Genomic DNA, 25,612 nt, shown 5'->3' on the forward strand with positions numbered 1-25,612 from the left:
GGGCTCTTCTCTCGCTCTTTGTACATCCCCTGCTCCACCAGTCCCTGCTTTCCTGCTCCCTACTCACAGGAAGGTGCTTCGACCCCTGCCCCACCTAGTGATTGTTCAAATCCTTAGGCCAGACCGGCTCCACCTGCTAGCTTATTGAAGGGAAATATCTGCCCATGTGGTGGTTGTTAACCTGAGGGGCTGTGAGGGATGTGCCCCTGCTGCTGGTTTCTGTGGTAACTGATAAGCTAATCTGACGTCAGTTCCCCCTATAAATGGTAGCTTCACCCCGAGTAGTGCTGCCATGCCCTGTCTGCCATAGACAGTGAGGTGTTGCTCCCGGACCTTTTGCTTCAGACGTGTAAGATCCCCTATGAAACCATTGATGTCTCTGTTGCTGTCTGTGGGCTCTTTCTCTGGTCTCGAGGCTGGGCAACTACAAGGCTTGTAGGCTGCAGACCAACACCCAACAAATTAAAAAGAGCACCTTTTCAAAACAAAGAATCAATTTGAGAAAACTGAGTTTATCTTCAGCTTTCATCTTTCCTCTCGTCTGTATTAGTATCTTTTATTATTGACCAGGCAGTGCTAAACGGCTTTAGAAAAGACTTTGAAATTCTAGCTCTTGACTAATCATCCACTGATTTATTCACAAATACTTATTGAATATCTGCTGAATATGAGATTGCTAGGTGCTGGAGAGTCAAAAACAGATAGGGTTCTATCCTCATGGAAATTTCTAGTGAGGAATATTAGTGATAAAACAGTGACACGAATGTGGGCATAATTACAAACTAAATCATGTGCTACAATTTAAAAGAAACTGCTTCCAGAGCAATTTCTAATTTTAAGTGACAAGAATGTAATACATATTTTTAATGAAATTTATACAGTGGAAAAAGATTTAAAATCATTCAATGATGTAAAAGCTTGGTCATACTCAGAGTAAGATTATCTCTGAAATTAGAATAAATGATAAAATTACGTAAGTCATTGAAACACCATTTAAAACATTGATTTTAATAAACAACAATCCGCTTTGAGTCTATTTTTAGAATTTGAGATATACTTTATATACCATAAAGTTCATCCTTAATGTATCCAATGCAGATGTGGTGTATTTATACAATGGAATCTTACACAGCCATAAAAAAATGAAATAATGCCATCTGCAGGAGCATGGATGGACCTAGAGATTCATACTAAGTGAAGTAAGCCAGATGGAGACAAATGTCATATCACACGTGGAATCTAAAAAAGATACAAATGACCTTATATACAAAAGAGGAATAGGCCCACAGACATAGAAAACAAACCTATGGTTACCAAATGGGAAAGGGGAGGGCAGATAAATTAGGCGTTTGGGATTAACGAATACACACCACTGTATATAAAATAAATAACCAACAAGGACCTACTGTATAGCACAGGGAACTACACTCAATATTTTGTAATAACCTATAAGGGAAAAGAAGAAACAAAATAGATACGTGTAACTGAATCACTTTGCCATACACCTCAAACTAACACAACATTGTAAATCAACAATACTTCAATAAACGTATACAATGCAGTGGATCTTATATATTAACAAGGCTGTACAACCGTCACCATTGTATAATTCCTGAACACTTATCACCCCCAAAAGGAACCCCTTACCATTAGCAGGCTTCCCATTTTCCCCCTCCCTGCAGTCCTTGGCAGACACAAGTCTATTTTCTGTGTCTATGGATTTGCCTAGTCTGCATATAAATTGAATAATAGAAAAGGGGGCTTTTCGTGTCTGACTTTCACTTAATGGTTTCAAGGTTTATCCGTGTTGTAGTGTGTATCAGCACTTCATTCCTTTTTATGGTGGAAGAATATTCCATTGTATGGATATACCACTTCTGCGTTATCTGTTCATTAGTTGACAGACATTTGGGTTGTTTCCACTTTTTGGCTCTCATGAATGACACTGCTATGAACATTTATGGTCAAGTTTTTGTAAGGACATATGTTTTTCTTCACTGGATTATAATTGCTTTCCAATGTTGTGTTAGTTTCTGCTGTATATCAAAGTGAATCAGCTATATGCATACGTATATCCCCATATCCGCTCCCTCTTGCGCCTCCCTCCCACCTTCCTTATCCACCCCTCTAGGTGGTCGCAAAGCACCGAGCTGATCTCCCTGTGCTCTGCAGCTGCTTCCCAATAGCTATCTATTTTACATTTGGTAGTGTATATAAGGACATATGTTAATTTTCTTCAGTAAACATCTAGGAGTAGAATTGCTAGATCATATAGTAACTCTGTGTTTAACCTTTTGAGGAATTGCCAGGATGTTTTCCAAAGTGGCTGTGCCACTTTCCCTTCCACCAGTAATGTAGATGGCAATATTTGTCATTGTCCTTTTGATTAAAGCCATCCTAATGGGTGTGAGGTAGTATCTCATTGTGGTGTTGACTTGCATTTCCCTGATGGCTAATGATGTTGAGTTTCTTTTCATGTGCTCATTGGCCATTTGTGTATGTTCTCTGGAGAAACGTCTGTTCATATCCTTTGCCCTTTTTGAAGCTGGGTCATCTATTCTTTTATTATTGAGGTGTAAGAGCTCTTTATATTCTTTAGATACAAATCCCTTATTAAACATGATTTGCAAATATTTTCTCTCGTTCTGTGGTTTGTCTTTTCACTTTCTTGATGATGTCCTTAAAAGCACAAACATTTCTAATTTGGATGAAGTCTATTGGCCAGTGAGTTTTGAGCAGAAGTGGTGGATGTCATTTCCTAGGCCAAGTATTTAATTGCCAGTGTGAGAATCTCTAGAGCTCTCTTTAAATGGTGACCAGCAATGTTTGAGTTGGTGGTGGTTCTATCAGCTTGGGTCCCTGGATGACTAGAGTGAGCAGAGCTCCCCTGACAACCCATGACAGAAATGTAGCCTGAAACAAATCTTGGTCGATTTCAGCCACTGAGATTTGGGAATTGTTATTACAGCATAACCAAGCCTGTCATGACTAATGCACATGTCTTCTGTAACTTCATTAGTTATCAGAATATTTTCAAGCAAGAACTAAAACACTTTTTAAAAGTGAAATGAGTTTAAAATCTTAGCTTTATGAACTATCAAGCACTTTATATTGCTTCTCCTATTCAGTCAAGAATTCCAAATATTCAATTCATGATGTGGGAAAACGTCCTTGAGCTATCAAGTGAGGAAAAATAAGTTTTAAAGACAAAGTGCTAAAATTTTAGCAGTGGTTATGTCACCCTGTTGGGTTGGATTTTTATTTTTTCTTCAGAGCTTGTCTGTATCTTAACATTTATTTTTATAATTTTATACTCAGAAAAAATACTAGTCTATTTAAAACATATTTCCACCTTAGAAATGGCATTTACATATATTAGAAAAATCTAGCATGAAAGATGTCTGCCATTCTATAGTGTCTTTTCATTTATTGGAGTACAACTGATGTACAGTATTACATAAGTCACAGGTGTATAACATACGCATTCAGACTTTTCAAGGTTATATTCCATTTATAGTTACTACAAAATACTGACTATATTCCCTCGGTTGTATAATACATCCTTGGAGCTTATTGTATACATAATAATTTGTACTTCTTAATCTCCTACCCCTGTCGTGCCCTTCCCCACTTCCCTCTCCCCACTTGTAACCACTAGTTCTCTATATTTGTGAGTCTGTTTTTGTTATATTCACTAGTTTGTTTTATTAGATTCCACATATAAGTGGTAGCATACAGTACTTGTGTTTCTCTGACTTATTTCACTTAGCATAATACCCTCCAAGTCCATCCATGTTGCTGCAGATGGCAAAATTTCATTCTTTTTTATGGCTGAGTAGCATTCTTTTGTGTATATATAAATTGCATCTTCTTTATCCATTCCTCTATTCATGGACACTTAGGTTGCTTCCCAATCCTGGCAGTTGTAAATAATGGTGCTGTGAACTTTAGGGTGCATGTATCTTTTCAAATTAGTGTTTTGGGTTTTTTTTTTTTTTGGTATATTCCCAGGAGTGGAATTACTGGGTCATATGGTAGTTCTGTTTTTAGTTTTTTTGGGGAAACCTCCATACTGTTTTCCACAGTGGCTGCACCAATTGACATTCCCACCAACAGTGTACAACTGTTCCCTTATCTCTACATCCTTGCCAACATCTGTTACTCTGTTTGACAGCCATTCTGACAGGTGTGAGGTGATACCTCATTTTGGGGTTTATTTGTTTCTTTCAGGCTGATTAATTACAGTTTTTATGTTTCTTCACTTAGAATAACATTACAGAAGTAAAAAAAAAAAAAAAAAATACCAGGACAAGGAGGGAGGGAGGGGAGGAGAGAGAGAGAAGGGAGGAGAAGGGGAGGGAGAGAAGCTAAGACTAGAGTAAAAAATAAAAAGCTTTTTCTCATAGCTTTTGTGTGGTGTCTTTGGGCTTCTCTATATAGAGTATCATTTCACTGCACATAGTGACCGTTTGACCTCTTCCTTTCCAATATGGATATCTTTTACTTCTTTCTCTTGTCTGATTCTATGACTAGGACTTCCAATTATGTTGAATAGAAGTGGTGAGAGTGGGAATCCTTGTCTTGTTCCTGAATTTAGTGGGAAATCTTTCAGCTTTTCATCATTGAGTATTATGTTGGCTGTGGGTTTGTTGTAAATGACTTTTATTACGTTGAGATATGCTCCCTCTATACCCACGTTGGTGAAGGTTTTTTATCGTGAATTGACATTGAATTTCATCAAATGGTTCTCTGCATCTATTGAGATGATCATGTGATTGTTGTCTTTTGTTGACGTGGTGTATCACATTGATTTGTGCATATTGAACCACGTTTGCCACCCTGGAATGAATCCAACTTGATCATGGTGTATGATCCTTTTTATGTATTGTTGAATTTGGTTTCCTAATAATTTGTTGTGGATTTTTGCATCTTTATTCATCAAGGATATTGGCCTGTAATTTTCTTTCTTTCTTTTATTTTTTTTTTGGTACCGCCTTTGTCTGGTGTTGGTATCAGGGTGATGGTGGCTTCATAGAATGAATATTGGAGTGTCCCCTCCTCTCCAGTCTTTTGGAATAGTTTGAGAAGGATAGGTATAAGTTCTTCTTTGTATGTTTTTACATTTGTTTTTCTTTTTTTTTTTTTTTGCGGTACGCGAACCACTCACTGTTGTGGCCTCTCCCGATGCGGAGCACAGGCTCCGGATGCGCAGGCTCAGCGGCCATGGCTCACGGGCCCAGCCGCTCCGCAGCATGTGGGATCCTCCTGGACTGGGGCATGAACCCGAGTCCCCTGCATCAGCAGGCGGACCCTCAACCACTGCGCCACCAGGGAAGCCCCTGTATGTTTTGTAGAATTCCTCAGTGAAGTCATCTGATCCTGGATTTTTGTTTATAAGGAGTTTTTTTCTTTAATTAGAGATTCTATTTCACTTCTAGTAATTGGTCTGTTCACATTATCCGTCTCTTCGTGACTCAGTTTTGGCAGGCTGTGTTTCTCTTAAACTTAGACATTTCTTCCAGGTTGTCCAATGTGTTGGCATGTCACTGCTCACAGTATTCTCTTAGGACTTTTTGTATTTCTGCTGCTGTTATTTCTCCTCTTTCATTTCTTATTTTGTTTATTTGGATCCTCCTCTTTCCTTCTTGGTGAGCCTGGCCAGAGGTTTGTCTATTTTGTTTATCTTTTTTTTAAAAACAGCTCTTGGTTTTATTGATCTTTTCTATTTTTTAAATTTCTGTTTTGTTTGTTTTCTTTCTGATCTTTATTATTTCCTTCCTTCTGCTGAGTTTGGGTTTTGTTTGTTCTTTTCCTAATTCTTTCAGGTGGTAGGTTAGGTTGTTTATTTGAGGTATTTCTTTTTACTCATTTCTTCTTTCTTGAGAAGGGCCTGTATTGCTATGAAATTCCCTCTTAGAACAGTTTTGCAGCATTTATCCCATAGATTTTGTAAGGTTGTGTTTTCATTGTCATTTGTCTCTGAGGTATTTTCTGATTTCCTCTTTGATTTGATCATTGACACATTGGTTTTTTAGTAGCATGTTGTTTAGTTTCCATGTGTTTATTTTTTGCCCATTTTTGCTCTCTGTGGTTGATTTCTAGTTTCATAACATTGTGGACAGAAAAGATGTTTGAAGTAATTTCTATCCTCTTAAAGTGTTGAGGCGTGTTTTGTGACCTAGTATGTGGTCTATTCTAGAGAATGTTCCTTGCATGCTTGAAAAGGATCTGTAGGAATGGGAAAATCACCATAGGAAAGGCAAATATATAAGAGAATTGAAGATTACTTAAATAAGCCAGTACATATGTTAAAACGCAATCAAAAATTATGTAAAAGTGATTATAACTACAATTAACAGCAAAAAGATACACATGAACATGTAAAATAGGACATCAAAATCATAAAATGTTGGGGAGGGGAGTAAAGATATGTAGATCTTTTGGAATGTGTTTGAAGTTATATGACTATCGCTCTAAAGCAAGGAGATATACTTATGGGTTAGCATGCTTGAAAACCAGGGTAGCCACAAATCAAAAGCATACAATAGATTCAAAAACCAAAGAGAAAGGAACTCAAGCATAATACAAAAGGAAACCATCAAATCCCCAAAGGAAAAACCAAAAGAAGAAGAAATGAACACATAAGAAATACAACATCAACCCTCAAAATCTTCTGGTGACCAGTGAGGGGCTTCCTATAGCACCACCTATTGCAAAACATCAATAAACAAGAGGATGTTCTTTATCTTTAAAGCTGAAATGCTTTACAAGGCTCTGAGAACTGGTGGAAAGGATTTGAGAACTTTCTCATCTCCTTTAAATCACTGGAGATAACACGTCTTTAAGCCTCTTCAATTGTTTTTCCTGAATTTTAATTTTCTAAAATTTCCATTACATTCCTCTAACTAAAACAATTGCCTAATCTCTGATATCTTCCATTGTGATACACCTGATTCTGTTAAGAAAATCACATGCACACATACTACCAGCTTTTATTTATAATAACAAAGCTCCAATGATCCTGTTTTTTTAAGTTGCAGAGGAGCACAAAAAGGAAAGATGACTATGATGGATTGAACATATAAACATATGAAGTCCGCAAGTGAGGTGTCTAACATAATGCTGTACCTTGCGATGTCTACTTGTTTCTGCCACTTAAAGATGACTTACAGGGCCCTGAATCAAGATGACAAAGTTATCCCCAAATCCATTAAAGTATGGGGGGGCTGCTTTCAAACCCTAAATAAGAATATTTGTCAATGAGAATATCTTTCAAGCAACTCCACTTTATAACTGCAGAACAAAAACCTTACTTTACAATGGTGACATCTAGCGGTCACCATCTTAACCAGATGACTAAAGCATCACCAGTAGTGGGACAACATGAGATTATATGGCCCTTTGTGAGTTGCAACATGAAGTACACTGCATCACCTATGACATATTCTTGCCAAAAATGTTTAACTTGAAGTTAATGAAGCCTTTAGCTCCACTTTACAGGAAATTCAACGGATACAGGAACAAACTAAATAGCACTATGAAAAAGCAGACAAATCCGGAAGGTGGGGCATTTAAAAAAAAAAGACTGGTCTGTTTTTTTCAAGGAGTCCATACAATTGCAGAGGTGGGGGTGAAGCAGTGATGGAGAAAAAAGTGGGAGAATTGTTCCCAGGGGACTATTGATCATTGATCTGTTACTTGAAGTTTCTAATAAAGGTTTACTATGGCCAATGGGGTTTTGATAGATGAGGTAAAGAACTACATCTTGCCTTTCCTTTCACTGCTTCCCCTAGTAACATCAGCTAGAAAGAAGGCTCTCCAAGGTTTAAAAAAGTCAACTTCTATTTGACTTAATATCTTCATCAACAAGGTAACTACATTAGTCCCACGATTTGGAAAAGAGTGCAAAGGGTCAAGTGTAACAGTAGCATAGGGCTCGCAGTATATAGCACTGAATGGTCACCTTCCCCTCCCCTCACCCCAGCCGACCTCCAAGACCCCAGTGAGCCCCAGAAGCATGGAATCAGATGTGGTTCCAGTGCTCTTCACCTCATAAAGTCAAAACAAATTTCTCCCCTCCCTCTCTGAGACCCACTCCTCTGTTTCTTTTAAGCGCTCGAAACACAGAATCGGACTGTTTTCCCTTTTTCAGACAATGAGGCTACTCACCTGCCTCCCCCAAAGGGAGGCTACACTTAGGGATCCCAGGGGAATCCCTCTCTAACCTAAGGAATTCTTCTAAGGAACCTGCTTCTAAGTTCTGGAGGAGTTACCTTTAATAAATCCAAGGAGTGGAATTGTTAGTCCCTTTTTATAACCAAAGATGGGTTGGGAAGGAGAACCCACAGATTTAATCTCTGGCAACACATCACTTCTGGCAGGATACACCACTACATCATATATTAAAACATGTTTTTTTTTAACCTAAAGAATAATATGGACATCACACCCACTAGGATGGCTATAATAATAATAATAATTTTTTAAATAAAATACAAGTGTTGAAGACATGGATCAGCCTCAGAAATTTCAGGGATTCAATTGACCTAAATCCAATGTAACTGGGTGTTTTTTTGGATAAGTTTATTTATTTAATTATATTTGGCTGCATTCGGTCTTCATTGCTGCACGCAGGCTTCCTCTAGTTGTGTCGAGCGGGGGCTACTCTCCGTTGCAGTGCGTGGCCTTCTCATTGCGGTGGCTTCTCTTGTTGCGGAGCATGGACTCTAGGCATGTGGGCTTCAGTAGTTGCAACACAAGGGCTCAGTAGTTGTGGCTCGCAGACTCTAGAGAGCAGGCTTAGTAGTTGTGGCACACGAGCTTAGTTGCTCTGCGGCGTGTGGGATCTTCCGGGACCAGGGCTCAAACCCATGTCCCCTGCATTGGCAGGTGGATTCTTAACCACTGTGCCACCAGGGAAGCCCGATGTAACTGGTTTTAAGTATGCGTATCTGGTTATGTTTCAATAGCTCCTTTGAGTTAAGTTTTCAGAGATTAGGTTCCAGTTTCTCTTTTATATCTCCAAATAATAAGTCAGCAATTGATGGGTAGATACTTCCAACTGTTACTGGAATAAGGAAGGAAGATCTGAAAATTGTTTTATTGAGGTATAGTTGATTTACAATGTTGTGTTAATTTATGCTGTACAGCAAAGTGATTCAGTTACATATATATACATTCTTCTTTTTTATATATATATTCTTTTCCATTATGGTTTATCTTAGGATACTGAATATAGTTCTCTGTGCTATACAGTAAGACCTTGTTGTTTATCCATTTTATATATAAAAGCTTACATCTGCTAACCCCAGCCTCCCACTCCATCCCTCCCCCAGCCCAATCCCCTTTGACAACCACCAGTCTGTTCTCTGTAAGTCTGTTTCTGTTTCATAGATAGGTTCACTTGTGTCATATTTTAGATTCCACATATAAGTGATATCATATGGTACTTGTCTTTCTCTTTCTGACTCATTTTACTTAGTATGATGATCTCTAGTTGCATCCATGTTGCTGCAAATGGCATTATTTTCTTCTTTTTTATAGCTGACTAGTATTCTATTGTATATATATGTACCACATCTTCTATATCCATTCATGTGTCGATGGACATTTAAGTTGTTTTCATGCCTTGGCTATTGTAAATAGTGCTGGTGCTGTGAACATAGGGATGCATGTATCTTTCTCAATTATAGTTTTGTCTGGATATATGCCCAGGAGTGGGATTGCTTGAGACGATCTGAAAATTTAAGAACCCATGCCAGACATCTATTATCCAGAGAGAAGTATAAACACACACACACACCAAGATAACAGTAACTCCTTGGTTCAATACAGTCTTCCTTTGAAAGGTACACAGTAGATATATATGAAAAGTTCCTTTATATCAGGTTAGGGTATAAGAAGCGACTTCCCACAAAGGTGACTCAGGGCCGAAAGTTCAAACCTTCTACCTGCAGATTATCGAGGATTATGGTCTTTCCTTCCCTGGGTCCCTCTTCTCTGCAATGTTCAAGAACCCATCACTAGGGTAGCTCCTTAGTCATAGAGTCCATAGATTTGGACTGCCAAGTCAGTTTTACTTTTCAAAAAATGCTGATACACCTACTCAGTTCTCCTAAGGCCCTGCTTTCCCAAGTTTCTTGCTGTTGTAGGTAAATGGAGTACGCAAGGCGCAATGAAACCATCTGAATCGGGCTTCTAGGCCTCTTCTTCCCTAGGAATCACTGTGGATAGAGGTTGAGTGGTTTGATGGCAAAATTGGAAGCAAAAGATTCAGTTCTCAATAACACCTATCAAAAGAGAAAATCTATCGATAATGCAGACCAAACAATTTTAAATGTACCATGAATATGTTACTATATTACTTAATAAACCAATAAGAAAGAGTGAATTATAGGAACATATAGAAAAAAACATATTTTAATATATTGATGATTTGACATGGAATAGTGACATCAACAGAGATAATATAAAACACTTAATATAACACAAAAAGGACATCATCCACAAACAGGTTCATGTGTCACTAATTCAAAGATTATGTAATATTAGTCACTGCCCAAGAAAAAATGAATTGCCCGGAAATCTTGCAGTTCATACTTGAAAGAACTTGTTAAAGTCTCCATATGTGACAAAATCCCAGAAAGTCACAAGACATTACCATGAGGTGTGAAGTTGAGAGAAACTTTTCTAAACTATCGATTAAAAAATTATTGTCGGGCTTCCCTGGTGGCGCAGTGGTTGAGAGTCGACCTGCCGATGCAGGGGATACAGGTTCGTGCCCCAGTCCGGGAAGATCCCACATGCCGCGAAGTGGCTGGGCCCGTGACCCATGGCCGCTGAGCCTGCGCGTCCGGAGCCTGTGCTCCGCAACGGGAGAGGCCACGACAGTGAGAGGCCCGTGTACTGCAAAAAAAAATTATTGTCATGCCTAAAGGTGATCAAAGAGCATGAAACAAATCTGAGGGCGGAAAAGTATTACAGAGATGTGTCAGGCAGTTAATTAATAAAAGTATTAAGTAAAATCCAGAAAAATAATTCTGAACTTTGTGATGTATAAGGAATATATTTTTTTCACTTGCAAGGGGATTTATTTATTTTAACATGTTTATTGCAGTATAACTGCTTTACATTGTTGTGTTAGCTGCTGCTGTATAACAATGTGAATCAGCTATATGTATACATATATCCCCACATCCCCTCCCTCTTGCGTCTCTCTCGCCACCTCCCTATGCCACCCCTCTAGGCGGTCACAAAGCACCAAGCTGCTCTCCCTGTGCTGTGTGGCTGCTTCCCACTAGCTATCTATTTTACATTTGGAGTGTATATATGTCAATGCTACTCTCTCACTTCGTCTCAGCTTACCCTTCCACCTCCCTGTGTCCTCAAGTCCATTCTCTAGGTCAGCATCTTTATTCCTGTCCTGCCCCTAGGTGCTTCAGAACCTTTTATTTTGCAGGGGGATTCCATATATATGTGTTAGCATACGGTATTTGTTTTTCTCTTTCTGACTTACTTCACTGTGTATGACAGACTCTAGGTCTATCCACCTCACTACAAATAACTCAATTTCATTTCTTTTTATGGCTAATATTCCATTGTATAGATGTGCCACATCTTCTTTATCCGTTCATCGGTCGATGGGCACTTAGGTTGCTCCCATGTCCTGGCTACTGTAAATAGAGCTGCAGTGAACATTGTGGTACATGTCTCTTTTAATTATGGTTTTCTCAGGGTGTATGCCCAGTAGTGGGATTGCTGGGTCATATGGTAGTTCTATTTTTAGTTTTTTAAGGAACCTCCATACTGTTCTCCATAGTGGCTGTACCAATTTACATTCCCACCAACAGTGCAGGAGGCTTCCCTTTTCTCCACACCCTCTCCAGCATTTTCTTTTTTCCAGCACTTATTGCTTGTAGACTTTTTGATGATGGCCATCCTGACCAGTGAGAGGTTACATTGAGGTGTATTTTATCAATAGCTTTGTGGAATTTGTACTTTGTTGTGATTTATTTTCTCATTCTTAATAAGTACTTCAGTGTTTACTTTTATTAGGATAATCTGGAATTTTGTTAAGAAGGTCCCCAAATTACATGCACTTTGGGCCCCACAACACTTTGATCTCAGGGAATCCCTGGTGGCCCAGTGGTTAGGACTCTGGCACTTTCACTGCCAGGGCCTGGGTTTGATCCCTGATCAGGAAACTAAGATCCCACAAGCCAGGTAGTGCAGCTAAAAAAAACCTGGTTTCAATGTGATGTCCAATAAGATGCTTTCTCTCTGAGCCGAGAAATTAAAGAGGGTCTGTGGGGAAGAGACAACGATGACCTTGGAAAAGGGAATAGAGGCTGAACCACAAAGGATCTTGAGGCTAAGGGAGTTGAGGGCTTCTCTTCTGCAGAAAGCAGGAGCTGAGGGAGAGTTTTAGGCAAGGGATTACTGTGATCAGAACTTCTGTGAACGCTGTGGGAGAGGCTCTGGAGTCGGGGAGACCCTCAGCAACCCAATGCCGGAGTCTAGGTGAGAAAGCATAAGGGTCAGCTTCTGCCTTTCAGCAGCTGAGGATCCAGCCATGAACTTAGCCAAACTTCAGGAGGGACTGTGGCGAGAAGGGTTGCTTCAGGTTATTCCCTTTAAAATGTTTGTTTCAGTATCTACTTGCATTTTCTGCATCCTTTAGATATCTCTGTAGAAATAATTTATTACATGATTCCACAGCTGAATCAGATTGCCAACATAGTTTTTCAATCAAGTGTAAACACATGGGCGTTTACTTCATTTCACTTATAAGCAATATTACAAAGCTGCTGGAGCTCAAGCGTCAGACCACCCTTCGGCCTAACACACAGCATAAAACTGAAAAAACAGAAAATTCACAGTATCACTTGTGTAAATCAAATTAGATCCCAATAAGCAAATGTGTTCCACACAGCGGACAGGTGTTGCTACTACCACAGTCACCCTGGGCCAACCTACTATTTTATAAAACAAACAATTATCTAGCAGTGTTGATTTGGAATGCCTCTCTGTTTGGAGACTTCCCCAAATGGCCACCATTTGCGAGAGAAACATAAGTCATTTAGCGTTTTTCTTAAAGAGAAAGATACCTTCAGTAGCCATCTTTCCAAATACCAAATAGATTTGCACTGGCAGAAACAGTCTAGGGTAACGCAGATTATAAAATAATGACCTTAACAGGATCATTCATTCCACAGAAGTGGTATACATTAATTTGATTCAACAGCGAAACTAACATGTCTCTGGCCTTGATTTGCCAAGAATCAGAATCCTTTAAGATTTCGATTAAGCGTGAGCAAATGAGAAAGATAAACTCATGCGTAGAAATGCTGAACTTGAGCAACTTTCTGTTGAGTCTCAGATCATGTTTTTAAACAAAAAATCTTTATACTAATTAAACTGTCGAAGTATGAATAGAGAAATTGTTCTTTTCAAATATTTGATTGGAAAATGATCACTTATATTTAACAGAATTTGTGATGGATAGTAATACATCATGAGACACTAAATTATATACTATATTAACTATGTATTCAGCATTTAGACTCATCAAAATGCTGAGAAATTTTTCTGTGGCCTTGTACTGTGGGAGCTTGAATGTTAATAAACACATATTTTCTACTTTAAGTACATATTTCCCCAAATAAAGCAGATTCTCGGGGAACATTGTCCAAGCTGAAAACAGGCATAGTTTGTGGGTACCCATGGCTTATCAGGATGAGATCTGATCTAAGATCTCAGAAACATGTGAGGGGCACGGGTAGCTGCAGGCCAAATGAGGATTTGATCAAACCATTTACACAAGGAGGAGGAGGAACGTGAGAAGAAAATCTCTCTGCCTCTTCTGTCTGTGCAGAGTGTCCTCAGCAATAGAGGATTGTTTAATCAAACGCACCTTTATATGCCAGGAGTTACTGTAAGTCACATAGTCTTAATTCTGCAATTAGAATGTCCACTTCAATCTATTCAACATTTCCATGTTTAGTTCAGAGACAGGTCTTCTTCCTTCTCCCAGGGCCAAGGCCACTGGAGGCTTCAAGGGAGAGTTTTTTCTTTTCCCCACTTCTCCTGTCTCAGACTCCTTAGGGCAGTTTCTGGCCTCTCTGAGATGGGAGCACAGGAAGGGGGAAAGAATAGGCAGCAGTGAAAAGTTCACACTTGGCTGATACTATCCTAAGGGGACTTTGTGCTCTCTGGACTTGACGGCTGTTTAAAGCTGATCCTTTCTCATGGTGGTTCCCCTGAGAGGGTCCCCTGACTAGCACCCCATGCTGGAGGCAGTGCTCCTTTGACTGGCTTCTTCCTATCGGTACCACACCCGCACTTAGCATCTTCCTGTGGTGCATCTCAGCATCTCCCTTGCAAGGCCATCCTCTTGGGCAGGATTCTTGTTAATCTTGGGCAACATTTTCTGCAACCTTTTCTGAGAATGCGTCGGCTTTGCCCTGCCTTTTGGAGGGAATGCAGTTCTCTTCCCAATGCAGACTCGACTCTATTCCACGGCGGCTTTGGCTTTCTTAGCCCAAACTGGCATCTGGATCCCTCTGGATCCCCAACAGCAGAGAATAGGTGATCAGACCCATCAGATAGCCTGGATCTCTGAAGGAGGCCAACCTGGGATGACAGAGCAACCACAGACAAAACAGCTGGCAGAACAGACCAGGCGAAATCACCAAGCCTAGAGTTTGGAATGAGCAGTCATTGTAAGCACAGGGTAGGATTTACAGGATTGGATCATGAAAAGGAGAGAGCTCGAGTACAGAACAAAGAATTCTGTCACTAGAGACCCAACTAACAGGTGTTCTGTTCTGTAAGAAAAACATCTCTCCTCTACTTCTTTTATCCCGGGATTCCAAGAGGATCAGTGATCCTAATATAAGTAACACTTGGGTTCTGTTTGCAAGGATCCCTGGAAATGGCTAGGATTCTTTGGGGAGCTGTTCCTAGGAAAATAATGTGCTTCAGGCTAATGAACCAGCAGGGGCTTAGGGCATGCAACCTTGGAGCAATATTCTATATGTGAGAGTGGACTCCAGGAGGGTAGAGATTTTTATCTGTTTTAATTGCTGCTGTATCCCCAGAGCCTAGAATATTTTTGTGTGGTAAAGAATGAACCTTGCCCAAAGAGAGTTCTGGCCTTTGCCCTCCGTTCCTAGGAGGTGATCTCTAGGCTTTTAGAATATCCTACCGGAGAAGAGTGTCTTTGTTTACCTAGGAGCCTTGGGCCACACAAGATAGTCCAGCAGTGTGATGTAGGATGGGGGTTTGGGGCCGTGCAGTATTCCCTTGGCCTTCAGAGGGGCTAGAAAGTACAGGTCAGCCACATGGGCTGTCAACCATGTCTGCATAATGGAGCTGCAATAAAAAGTCTGGACACCGTGTCCCAGAAGAGTCTCTCTGGTTGGCCATACTCCATGCATATTGTCATTCATTTTAGCCAGGAGAGTAGGGCTCTCCATAACTCCCCTGGGAGAGGACTACTGCAGGCGCTGTCTTGGAACCTCCCTGGACTCTGCCCTATGCATCTCTTCTTTTGGCTGATTTTAAGCTATGTACATTTTCTGTAATGAAGCATAATTGTGAGTATTACAGCTTTCAGCGAATTCTGCAAGTCTTTTGAGTGAATTAGCAAACCTGAGGGTGGACTTGGGAACCCCCCGAACTTTCCATTGCTGTCAGAAGTGAGGGTGATCCTGCAGGCAGTCTCTCTAACATTGCAAGTGCCTTGCACAAGCAGATGTTCAAACAGTGTTCACTGAATGAAGGAGAGGATGAAGGCATTTCTACATACCAACTAGGAAGCCATGCCAGTTACCTAAAGATAGTGTCTTCTCAAATACAGCATAATAAACTTTTGTGTTTACATGATTTGCACAACAAAATTAGACTTTAGAATCCTGTGGGTGTTCTTCCCAAGTATACTTGGACTTTGCGGGCCTCATCTTAAACATATTTCAGTTACCACATGACTTCAAAAAACCAAACACCAAGCAGACTTCTGCCTGAAGAGTGGGAATAACAGCAATGTTATAAACCTCTTGACAGAGCGTTGGCAGGGTTGAGGCTGGCCCAGAAGGAAGGTGCCACTGTAGGTCTTCCTCTGGAGCTACTCCAGTGTGGACACCTAGAGCAGCTGCCACAGGAGCGACACCCTCTATGCATGGTTGGCAAGAGCCCCTCAGGGGCATAGCGCACTCTCTAAACTGCTGCCCATGGACAAGATGAGGGCTCTCCTCAGTATGAGATCATGTCATTTATGACCCCAGAAAAGGATAAAGGCTAAAGATGTAACTTTGAGGCTTCTCCCTACTCTCCCTTCTTTGGAGACCCAGGAAAGGTCTTCTTTGTCTCCTTTGGCAGCTTTGAGTTCAGGGACAGATACATCACCATTAACAGGTCACTCTCCATAGGCATTTCAGGGCCGCAGCTTCTTCTCACAATGTTTTCCACACTGAGTAGCTGTGAGGCAGGTGCTATCAAATCATTAGCAGAGAACAGAGTGTTAGTATGATAATGAGGCACAGCCATGGGAGAAAAGAACTTCATATTCCTGATTCCTATCAGCTTTTTGATGGTGTGTTATCTGAGTTTTCTCCCAGAATGCAATTCTGGCCTCAGAAATCATTGAAGAAGGGGGAAAGCGGGGTGGTTGGTGGTGGGATGAGTTTGGAGATTGGGATTGACATATATACACTGATATGTATAAAATAGATAATTAATTTAAAAAAGAAAACGCTGAAGAAGTATTGGCTCCCTTATCCAGACCTGGGATCACTGGACTTTCAACCCTTAGATCCCCAGTTTTGATCAGATACCCTCAGGTGATACAAAATTTTGCCACATATACCCATAGTCTCTTTCCAAGAGTTCCTACTTCATTTCCAGAACTGTAGACCCAACTTCCATGTTTAAACTTCCCTAGTGGGTCAATTCTGCATGAATGTAATCCAGATATTATTAGGTGGTGCTTCTAGCCCTTTAAGTTCTAGAGAACACTGGCTTGAACCCCCCTTCTAGAGTCTATGGGAGTCCAAAGCTTTTTCAACATCTCCTACAAATACCCAGAGGGTATATTCTCATGTTCACTCAGCTTCCATGCTCCAGCCTCCTCGTGGGCTGCTCCTTCTATGCTTTTCACAGAATTTCTATTTGCACAAACAACTTAAGTGTTTTATATTTTCTTTAAAATTTGGAGCAAGTCAGTAATGGAAGCAACCTCACTTGATATCTCCATTGACCTTGACATATCTCCGTTCTTTAAAATATCCTTTAACTTTCAACTACATAGAACACCCCGTCTGATCATACCACCTTGCTCCATCCTTTCTTTTCCAACCTCTCCATACAAATTTCATTCTTTATTGCAGCAGAGCAATTCAGTCATTCCACTTTGTTGCCGTCGTTCTTGCTATTGAGTCCCAGTCCCTACCAGTCAGTTTATCAAGATATTTTCCTAAACAAATGACAGTTCTCTGCTTGATAAGAATCCTTGTGTAATCAATTCAAGTGTTTTTCTTCGTTTCGTAAAGAACTACAGTTTACCCATGAACAACGCGGGGGTTAGGGACGCCCACCATCTGCACAGTAGAAAGCCCACATATGACTTATAGTTGGGCCTCTGTATTCACATTTCCCCCATATACTTGGTTCCTCCATGCACGTGGTCCCAGATCCATGTATTCAACCAACATGGATCGTGTAGCAATGTAGTATTTACTATAGGAAAAAATCGTGGTACAGATGAACCCATGCAGTTCGAACCCACTTTGTTTAAGGGTCAACTGTATTTTGGCACTATTGGGTTCAGTCAACCAGTGATCATTCCTGATGATTGCTCATTCGTGGAGATGGACACTGTTTTATATTGGGCTCTCTGGAGACAGACTCTGAAACAGAGAACTGCTTGTAGAAGGTTTATCGAGGAGTGTTCTTGGAGGTACCCTTATAAGGAAAGCAGGAAGGCAGGATTGGGCAGAGGGAGCTGCTGACCTGCAATGAGATTGCAGTTGCCACCTAGCTCTGTGGAGCTTGAACAACTCTGATAAGGACCTCTGGAGTTGTCCCAAATTGAAGCAAGGGAATTGGGGTTTTGTATCCTCTCAATAGCGAGTTATTAACTGGGGGATGCTCCCTGGGAAGGGCATGGAAACTTGGACAAAGCAGTCCACTCTTCCAAGTGGAATTAACCAATGAGGGACAGAGCTGTGGGCGGGCAGTGTCTGATATTCGCCGCAGCTGGGGATTAGGGGCCTTGGCCCTGAAGAGGGGATCTGAGTAAACACTACAATATCCATTCCATAATTCTGAATTCTATAATTCATAAATACAGTTGACCCTTAAAAAACGTGGGTGCGAACTGCATGGGTCAATTTGTACCAGGACTTTTTCCAATAGTAAATTCTACATTGCTACACGATCCATGGAATTATCCATTCCATAATTCTGGTTGACCTGGTTTGCTGGGAAACTTACAAGAGAAAGGTTAGTGTGATGAACTACAGACCCCACTGCCACAGCTAAACTGAGGCCGTGAACGATACTCCCTCCTCCACCTCCCATTGTATATTTCCCTCATCCCCCTGCTGGTCTAAGTGGCTGGTGAAGTGACCCAGATCACTGTCCCTAAGGTGTCTGTGCCTAAATCTACTATGTCCTCCTCAGGCTGTGGCCACTGCCCTTGTCCATTTACTACCATTAAAACTGGGCATGCAAAGACCAAGAGACACTCCATGGATCCCCGAGCACCAGACATACTCTTTCCTGCCCTGCTGAGGAGCAGCAGCCCTGTTCACCCCTACATTTCCTTGTTCTCTTGGCACATGGGCCTGAGCAACACCATAGCTTAAAGTTTGATGGGATTCTGACTGTGTCCCCTGACGGCAGTGGCCCCTTCTCGACATGCAAAGCTAAAGTTACAGGGTTGGGAAGCACGTACGTGTGTGAATTTGGCGGGGCCCAAACCTTCAGATTTCAGGGCTTTGCCCCTCCCAGAGGCAAAGCCTAATCATGGCAGCCACCCCCCAAGACCCGGCCCAGCCAGGGGAGTGGCCCTTCTGCCCTCCTGGCTTGCTCCCCTTCCTGGCTTTATCTTCCTCCATGGCGTCCTGTATGTTGTGCTTATTCACCTCAAATGCTAGAGTGTTGATGGCTGACGGCTCTCAGCTGAGTCCCCTCTGGGAGCTGGCTTCAGCTGAAGAGCTGCCTAGCCCAGAGTCACGCCCCCTTCCCCAGGGCAGCCTGAATCGAATGGCTGTGGTTAATCTTGTGGGGAGGGGAGCATAAAGGCTTGGTCCCCTTGCCTCAAGGTGGGACAGCCCTGAAGGATCATCCGAGCTGCCTATAAAAGCAGCTGAGCCTCTATTGCAACCACATGGCAATTCAATACTGCCCTCTGAGCCCCTTCTCTTATTCCCCAACGGGCGTTCATCCCCACATCACCCCACAGTAAACCTCCTGCACACAGTCCCTGTCTCAGAATCTGTTTCTTAGGGAACGCAACCTAGGTTATTTTTATTCTTTTTATTTTTTAAATACATACATACATTTATTTATTTTTGGCTGCGTTGGGTCTTCATTGTTGCCCGTGGGCTTTCTCTAGTTGCAGTGAGTGGGGGCTACTCATTGTTGCAATGTGCCGGCTTCTCATTGCGGTAGCTTCTCTTGTTGCGGAGCACGGGCTCTAGGCACGTGGGCTTCAGTAGTTGTGGTGCGCGGGCGCAGAAGTTGTGGCTCATGGGCTCTAGGCGCACAGGCTTCAGGAGTTGTGGTGCATGGGTTTAGTTGCTCCACCGCATGTGGGATGTTCCCAGACCAGGGCTTAAACCTGCATGCCTTGCATTGGCAGGCATATTCTTAACCCTTGCGCCACCAGGGAAGTCCCTGGACTATTTATAGAAGTTGAGAATGTTTGTCTTATTTTTAATGATTAAAAAAAAACTTAAAAACTTTATTAGCCCTAAATGTTATATAGGTTAAATTATTTCTCAGTTCATTCTTATCTTTTGCAACACAAGGTAAGGAAAGCTCTGTTGATACCTAAATGAGATAGAAGAACAAGGAAGATACACCACTGCGAGGTCAGAAGGGCTGAGGGGGTAGGAGCAGCCAGTGCACATACATTGGCTTAGGGGGACTTGCTAATCTTGGTCTAGCTATCAGCTTTGCTGCTGTGAGATTTATGTAAAAGACCTTGTAAATGTAGTCAGTTCCAACCAGATGATTTGAGACCACTGAACGCTGGGTGAATGGCCTATAGAGAAGGTGCCAAGGGGAAAGCCCCAGCACGCACGTGCAACAAACACTGCGAGAAGCGAATGAAAAAGTCAGACTCCGTTCACACGCGTGTGCTTTCTCTGAACTTTAGATGTATCTCATTCTGGGCAACTCCTGTGGAGGGCGTGGTACAAATGACCCCCCTCCAACGTGGCTGTGCAGATTTTAGACTGTGGACCTGCACCCTGAACCTACTTTCAGCTTCCACTCTCAGTCCCCAACATATAGGGCCCCCAGCTCCTTAGACTGCAAGACTCTTCACCCCCCGAGACACACTTGTCCTCCCCTTCTAATCCCAGATTCAACATCTCCGTCACCACTACACAGACACGGCCCTATTCTTTCCCTGGCCTCGACAGTGCCCCACTTGGCCAGCTGTTCCTGGTCCTCACAGAAATGATTGCTCCTCTGATATCCTGTAAAACAGGACTCTCCTAAGCCCCCTGCCCCATCTCTCTCTTCTGAGCCAAGACTTCGTATTTGATATGGAGGAGATTGTCGGCCCAAATCCAGGTCACTCGCAAACTCCTGAACTGGAGGCTCCCATGTCCGAGCCCTTCTCTCATAGCACAACAGGTGCTCCACTGTCTTGGTCCTCCAAGGGGGTAAGATGGTGAGAGATTGAGCCCTACTCTCTTATCTCTAAAAAACAAACAAACAATCAAAAACAACTGAGGCCTCAGCTAAGAAGGGTTGAGGTCCGAGGATACCAAAATAGGGCTGTGTAAGCTTGGGTTCAGGGAAAAGAGGGACGGTGAGCTAAGAGGGGATTGGAGAGAATTGCCATAGTGAGGGAAGTGAACCAGTAGAAAGGAACTTCTCCCACATTGGGAGAGAATGAGTAATTGTTTGTCCTCTGGACCCAACTCCATAAAAAGTCTAGACTTGGGCTTGCTGGTCTCCCACATGACAGAGGGACAAGAGTCAAGAATCTCTGATTTCAGAAAACAGAGTGGGTATCATTTTCTTGGTGAAAAGTGGTAAGTTTGGGAAAACTTACATAATGTTTTGCCAAGACATGTGCAGTGGAAAAGTATTTATCTTTGAGTAGTTTAAAAGCTCAAAAATGTCCAGAGAACAAGATATTCTCCTGTATGGTGCCTTCTTCCCACATAATATCTCATCTACATCTGGCCCATCCTACTTTCTTCCGTGACCTTCTCTAGTTCAGAGGGAGGCCAGCCCCTCTATCCCTTCCTTTTTACTATAAGATCTTGATCCATTACTTGTTCCCTCTCCATGATAATTCTTCCACCAGTTCCTTTCCACTGGCTCTTTCCCGTTAGCCTAAAATCCTTCCCAATAACCACACTTGAAGGCCAGGAATGCCATGTTGCCCAACTCTACAAGGCACCATTGACATCATCGTCTATGTAAATGGCCCCACCCCTCCCCCGCCCTTCCCCACTGGAGTTGAGCAGAGCACATAATATCAATAAAATGAACAATGATGAATGGGAGAAGGAGCATTTCCTCTTCTCACTAGGCAGCGGTCTAGCAATTTTCAACTACCTGCTCTGGCAGTGGTTCAGAGATTCCCTTCAGTGAGCTCACTGCCATTTTCTTAGCAAGGTAAACCTTTTCATGACAAGCGTCTGGGATTACAGAGTCAGATTCTCAAAGAAATTTTGAGTTTGCATAGCCTCCCCTTAAAAACTCTTCCAGTGGAAGGAGTATAATTCCCACTTAAAACAACTCAGTCAGCCGTTCAGTCGTTTCTTTGCACAGTCAATCAAGAAGCACTGATTGAGCACCTCCTGTGTATCAGGCACTGTGCTCCATGCTGAAGATTCAGGTGAGGATAAAAAGCAAAAAGCATGGAACTTTCAGGCATTAATCAAAAGTTCACACAAACACCATTAAATTCTAACAGTGGAAAGAACTACCGATTGGAAGTGCATAGTGTTATGAGAACATCTAATAGACCTAAACAAGAAGTTCAAGGAAGACTTCCTTGAGAACGGGATGGTTGAGTTAATACTTGAAGGGAGAGTAGGCGTTGATTAGACAAAATGGAAGTGAAATGTCCTAAGCAGAGAAAAAACCTGTTCTAGGGGCTCTGTGGGGAGTTCAAGGAAGTGAATGATGAAAACCAATGTGGCTGGACCACTGTGAGCAAGGAGGAGGGTCGAGTGAGATGAGACTGGAGGGGTAGTGAGGGCCAGACCTGGTAAGCCCTTCAGGCCATCATATGGATTTTGGTCTTTATTCTAAGAATAACTGGAAGTCTTTGAAGGGTTGTAAGCAGGCAAATGACAGGGTGGTATCTGTGCTTTAAAGGACTCACTTTGGCTGTAATGTGGCTAATGTGTTGGAGGGGCCTTTGGGATGTGGGAAACAAGTTGGGAGGTTACTGAAATAGATCAGGGGAGAGAAGCCGGTGGCTTGTATAGAGGTGGGTTTAAAAAGCTTTATTAGAAATTCCTTCCTTATATCAAAGTCAGGCATGTCCAGTGGCCCCAGCTCTTTCTCTGGGACCACAAAGAACAAGTCAACTCTACACCAACAAGGTAAACCTTTAAGGAGATTAAGGAATGCATTGTGTCACCACCTCTTGTACTCTGCCCCATGTTACCCTCATCACTTAATCTCCTTTCTTCTTGTTTAAAAAGCACGATTCTTTTAACAGATCCTCAAATGACCTGAATATGAATTCCCTTTGCCATCCTCACTGCCACTCCCAGAACAGTCTCAGTTGGTCAATAAAGACTAGATCCCTCAATGAGTCAAAGTTTCTGGAGGTTATGATGAACACAAAAGATAGGATTGAGATGTTAAACGCTGATTACAGCATGAATATAAACAAGGAAGAGTTAAACCTACAACTGTCAGCTAGAAAAATCATAGATTAACTTCTGACTTCTCCATCAGGCTGTTGATAATAGAAATCAACATTTATTGAGACTTTAAAAAACATATTACATGCATTAACTCATTTAGTCCTCACAACAGCCCTTGAGGTAGGTCCTAAGATTATTCGCATTTTACAGATGAGAAAACTAAGGTATGAGAGGCTAAAGTTATACAATCAGTAAGCATCAGAGCCTGGACTCAAGCCCTAATCTGACTTCAGGGACTGTGCTCTTAGCCACGACACAACACTGCCTTCCAGGGTAAGGAACTCTCTTGAACTTTTAGAAGGGAAAAATAAACATGATGAAAAGGAATTAAAGCCCACAGTTAGAGAAGAAGATAGCCCAAGAGTTTATAATTACCTGATTTAATCCTAATCTAAAGCGCAGATGGAAAATATTTTAAGACACTGAAAGAACAGTCAGATCTAAAGCCAGAATAATAATTGGTCATCTTTAAGAAATATGGAAGATGATTAGAGGTGCCCAGTATATTGTCAGGACACTCAAGATGGCTGTTCTACTCTTTGTACATGCCCTGATCCACCAGTCCCTGCTTTCCTGCTCCCTACTCACAGGAAGGTGCTTCCCCCCCTGCCCCAGCTCGTGATTGTTCAAATACTTAGGCCAGACTGGCTCCACCTGCTAGCTTATTGAAGGGAAACATCTGCCCATGTGGTGGTTGTTAATCTGAGGGGCAGCGAGGGACATGCCTCTGCTGCTGTTTTCCTTGGTAACTAATGAGCTAATCTGACGTCAATTCCTCCTATCAATGGTAGCCTCTCCCCTAAGTAGCAAAGGTTGCTGCCATTGCCCGACTGCCCGCCTGCCTGCCCACCCCAGTGGGGTGTTGCTCCAGGACCTTTCGCTTCAGACGTGTGAGCTCCCCTTGCCCAACAAACTATTGATGTCTCTGACGCTGTCTCCAGGTTCTTTCTTTGGTCTCGAGGCTGGGCAGCTACAAGGCTTGCTGGCCTGCGCGGTGCAGCCTAATAACTGGCATACCAGCCAGGAGGCCGAGGAAACTCCTGTGAGCGCCGAGATGTTGAGAAATAAGGATGGTAAATGGAAAGAGGCGGGGTGACCCGAGGTGGCCGACTGCTAGCAAGTGGGGCTCTGTGGCAGCTGACCACCGTAAGAGGTGTCTTAGTCTTGCATTACATTCATGATATCCTGTTGACCTCAGAGTCCCGTTCAAGTTTAAAACTAGCAGCTCTGGGCTTCCCCGGTGGGGCAGTGGTTGAGAGTCCGCCTGCCGATGTAGGGGACGCGGGTTCGTGCCCTGATCCGGGAAGATCCCACATGCCGCGGAGCGGCTGGACCCGTGAGCCATGGCCGCTGAGCCTGCGCGTCCGGAGCTGTGCTCCACAACGGGAGAGGCCACAACAGTGAGAGGCCCGTGTACTGCGGAAAAAAAAAAAAAAAAAAGCAGCCCTGTGCTCATGGCTCATCTGACTGCACGGGGATGGCTGGTGAGTACAGACAAAACGTAAGGACCTGGGTTGTCTATAAACTACAAGCATACCCCTGACCAACCACCCATAAACAATTACAGAATAGGCGTTATGGATGTTAACTCAGGGACAGGCTTGTGAATGGGACATGGCCAGTCGCCCAGAAGGGTTTGCATGAAGTCTGTAGCAACAGCAAAATAATAAAAGGACCCTTGGTCTTCTGGTCTCAGCTATGGGAGGGGCCGAGCAATGATGTATGTGATGGAAAACAGCTATAGGCCGCCTGCAGTGTGTTACAGCAGGTGAAAGACGATACAAAAGGCCTACCCGAGTTGTCGAGCAATGCGAAAAACCATTATTTGGGGTCTAGAACAACTGTGTAACAATACGGGACCCCCATGAACATTGACAGCAACCCACTTTACCGGCCAACTGTCAGGACCATAACTTACTTTTGCCTTTGCCACGGGATCTAGCCCCAGGGGAACACGTTATAAAACGGCCCTGGAACTGGCACGTAGGTTCCAGGTGGTCTGGGTTTGCCGCCCCGTGGGGAATAGGACTGGAAAGGGACTTACAGATCTCACCTGTGTTCTACCTGGCCCCGCCTGAGATTACTAAGGTAATTTCTACGGGATCCCTCCTGGAGAAAGCCACCATCATGTTAACCCTGTGGTCTGTTGTTACACGGCCTCTCCAGTATTCGGCTCCAGCTGTGGGGACTGAGGGTAGACAGGCGGTGTGGTCCTGCAGGCCAGGACAAAAGCCACAGGCAGGGGTGGCGGTATCTCAGAATGCTGTTACTGTGGTATTTGGCTTACTGGTCCTGATCTTGCCTGTATTATGCTTGTTAAACGTCTGACATCCCCTCCCTAGTCTGAGTGGAGAGAGTCTGTTTGTGGACTGGGGGACAATGGTGGCCTCACTGTGAAATGAGTCTGATTGCTGGGTCTACCCGAGATGCCGTTGTCCTCCTCTGGACAAGAAAAATTGACCCGATAAGCGCCTGGATTACTC

This window comes from Delphinus delphis, chromosome 6 (assembly GCF_949987515.2).
Source record: "Delphinus delphis chromosome 6, mDelDel1.2, whole genome shotgun sequence".
Classification (NCBI taxonomy): Eukaryota; Metazoa; Chordata; class Mammalia; order Artiodactyla; family Delphinidae; genus Delphinus; species Delphinus delphis.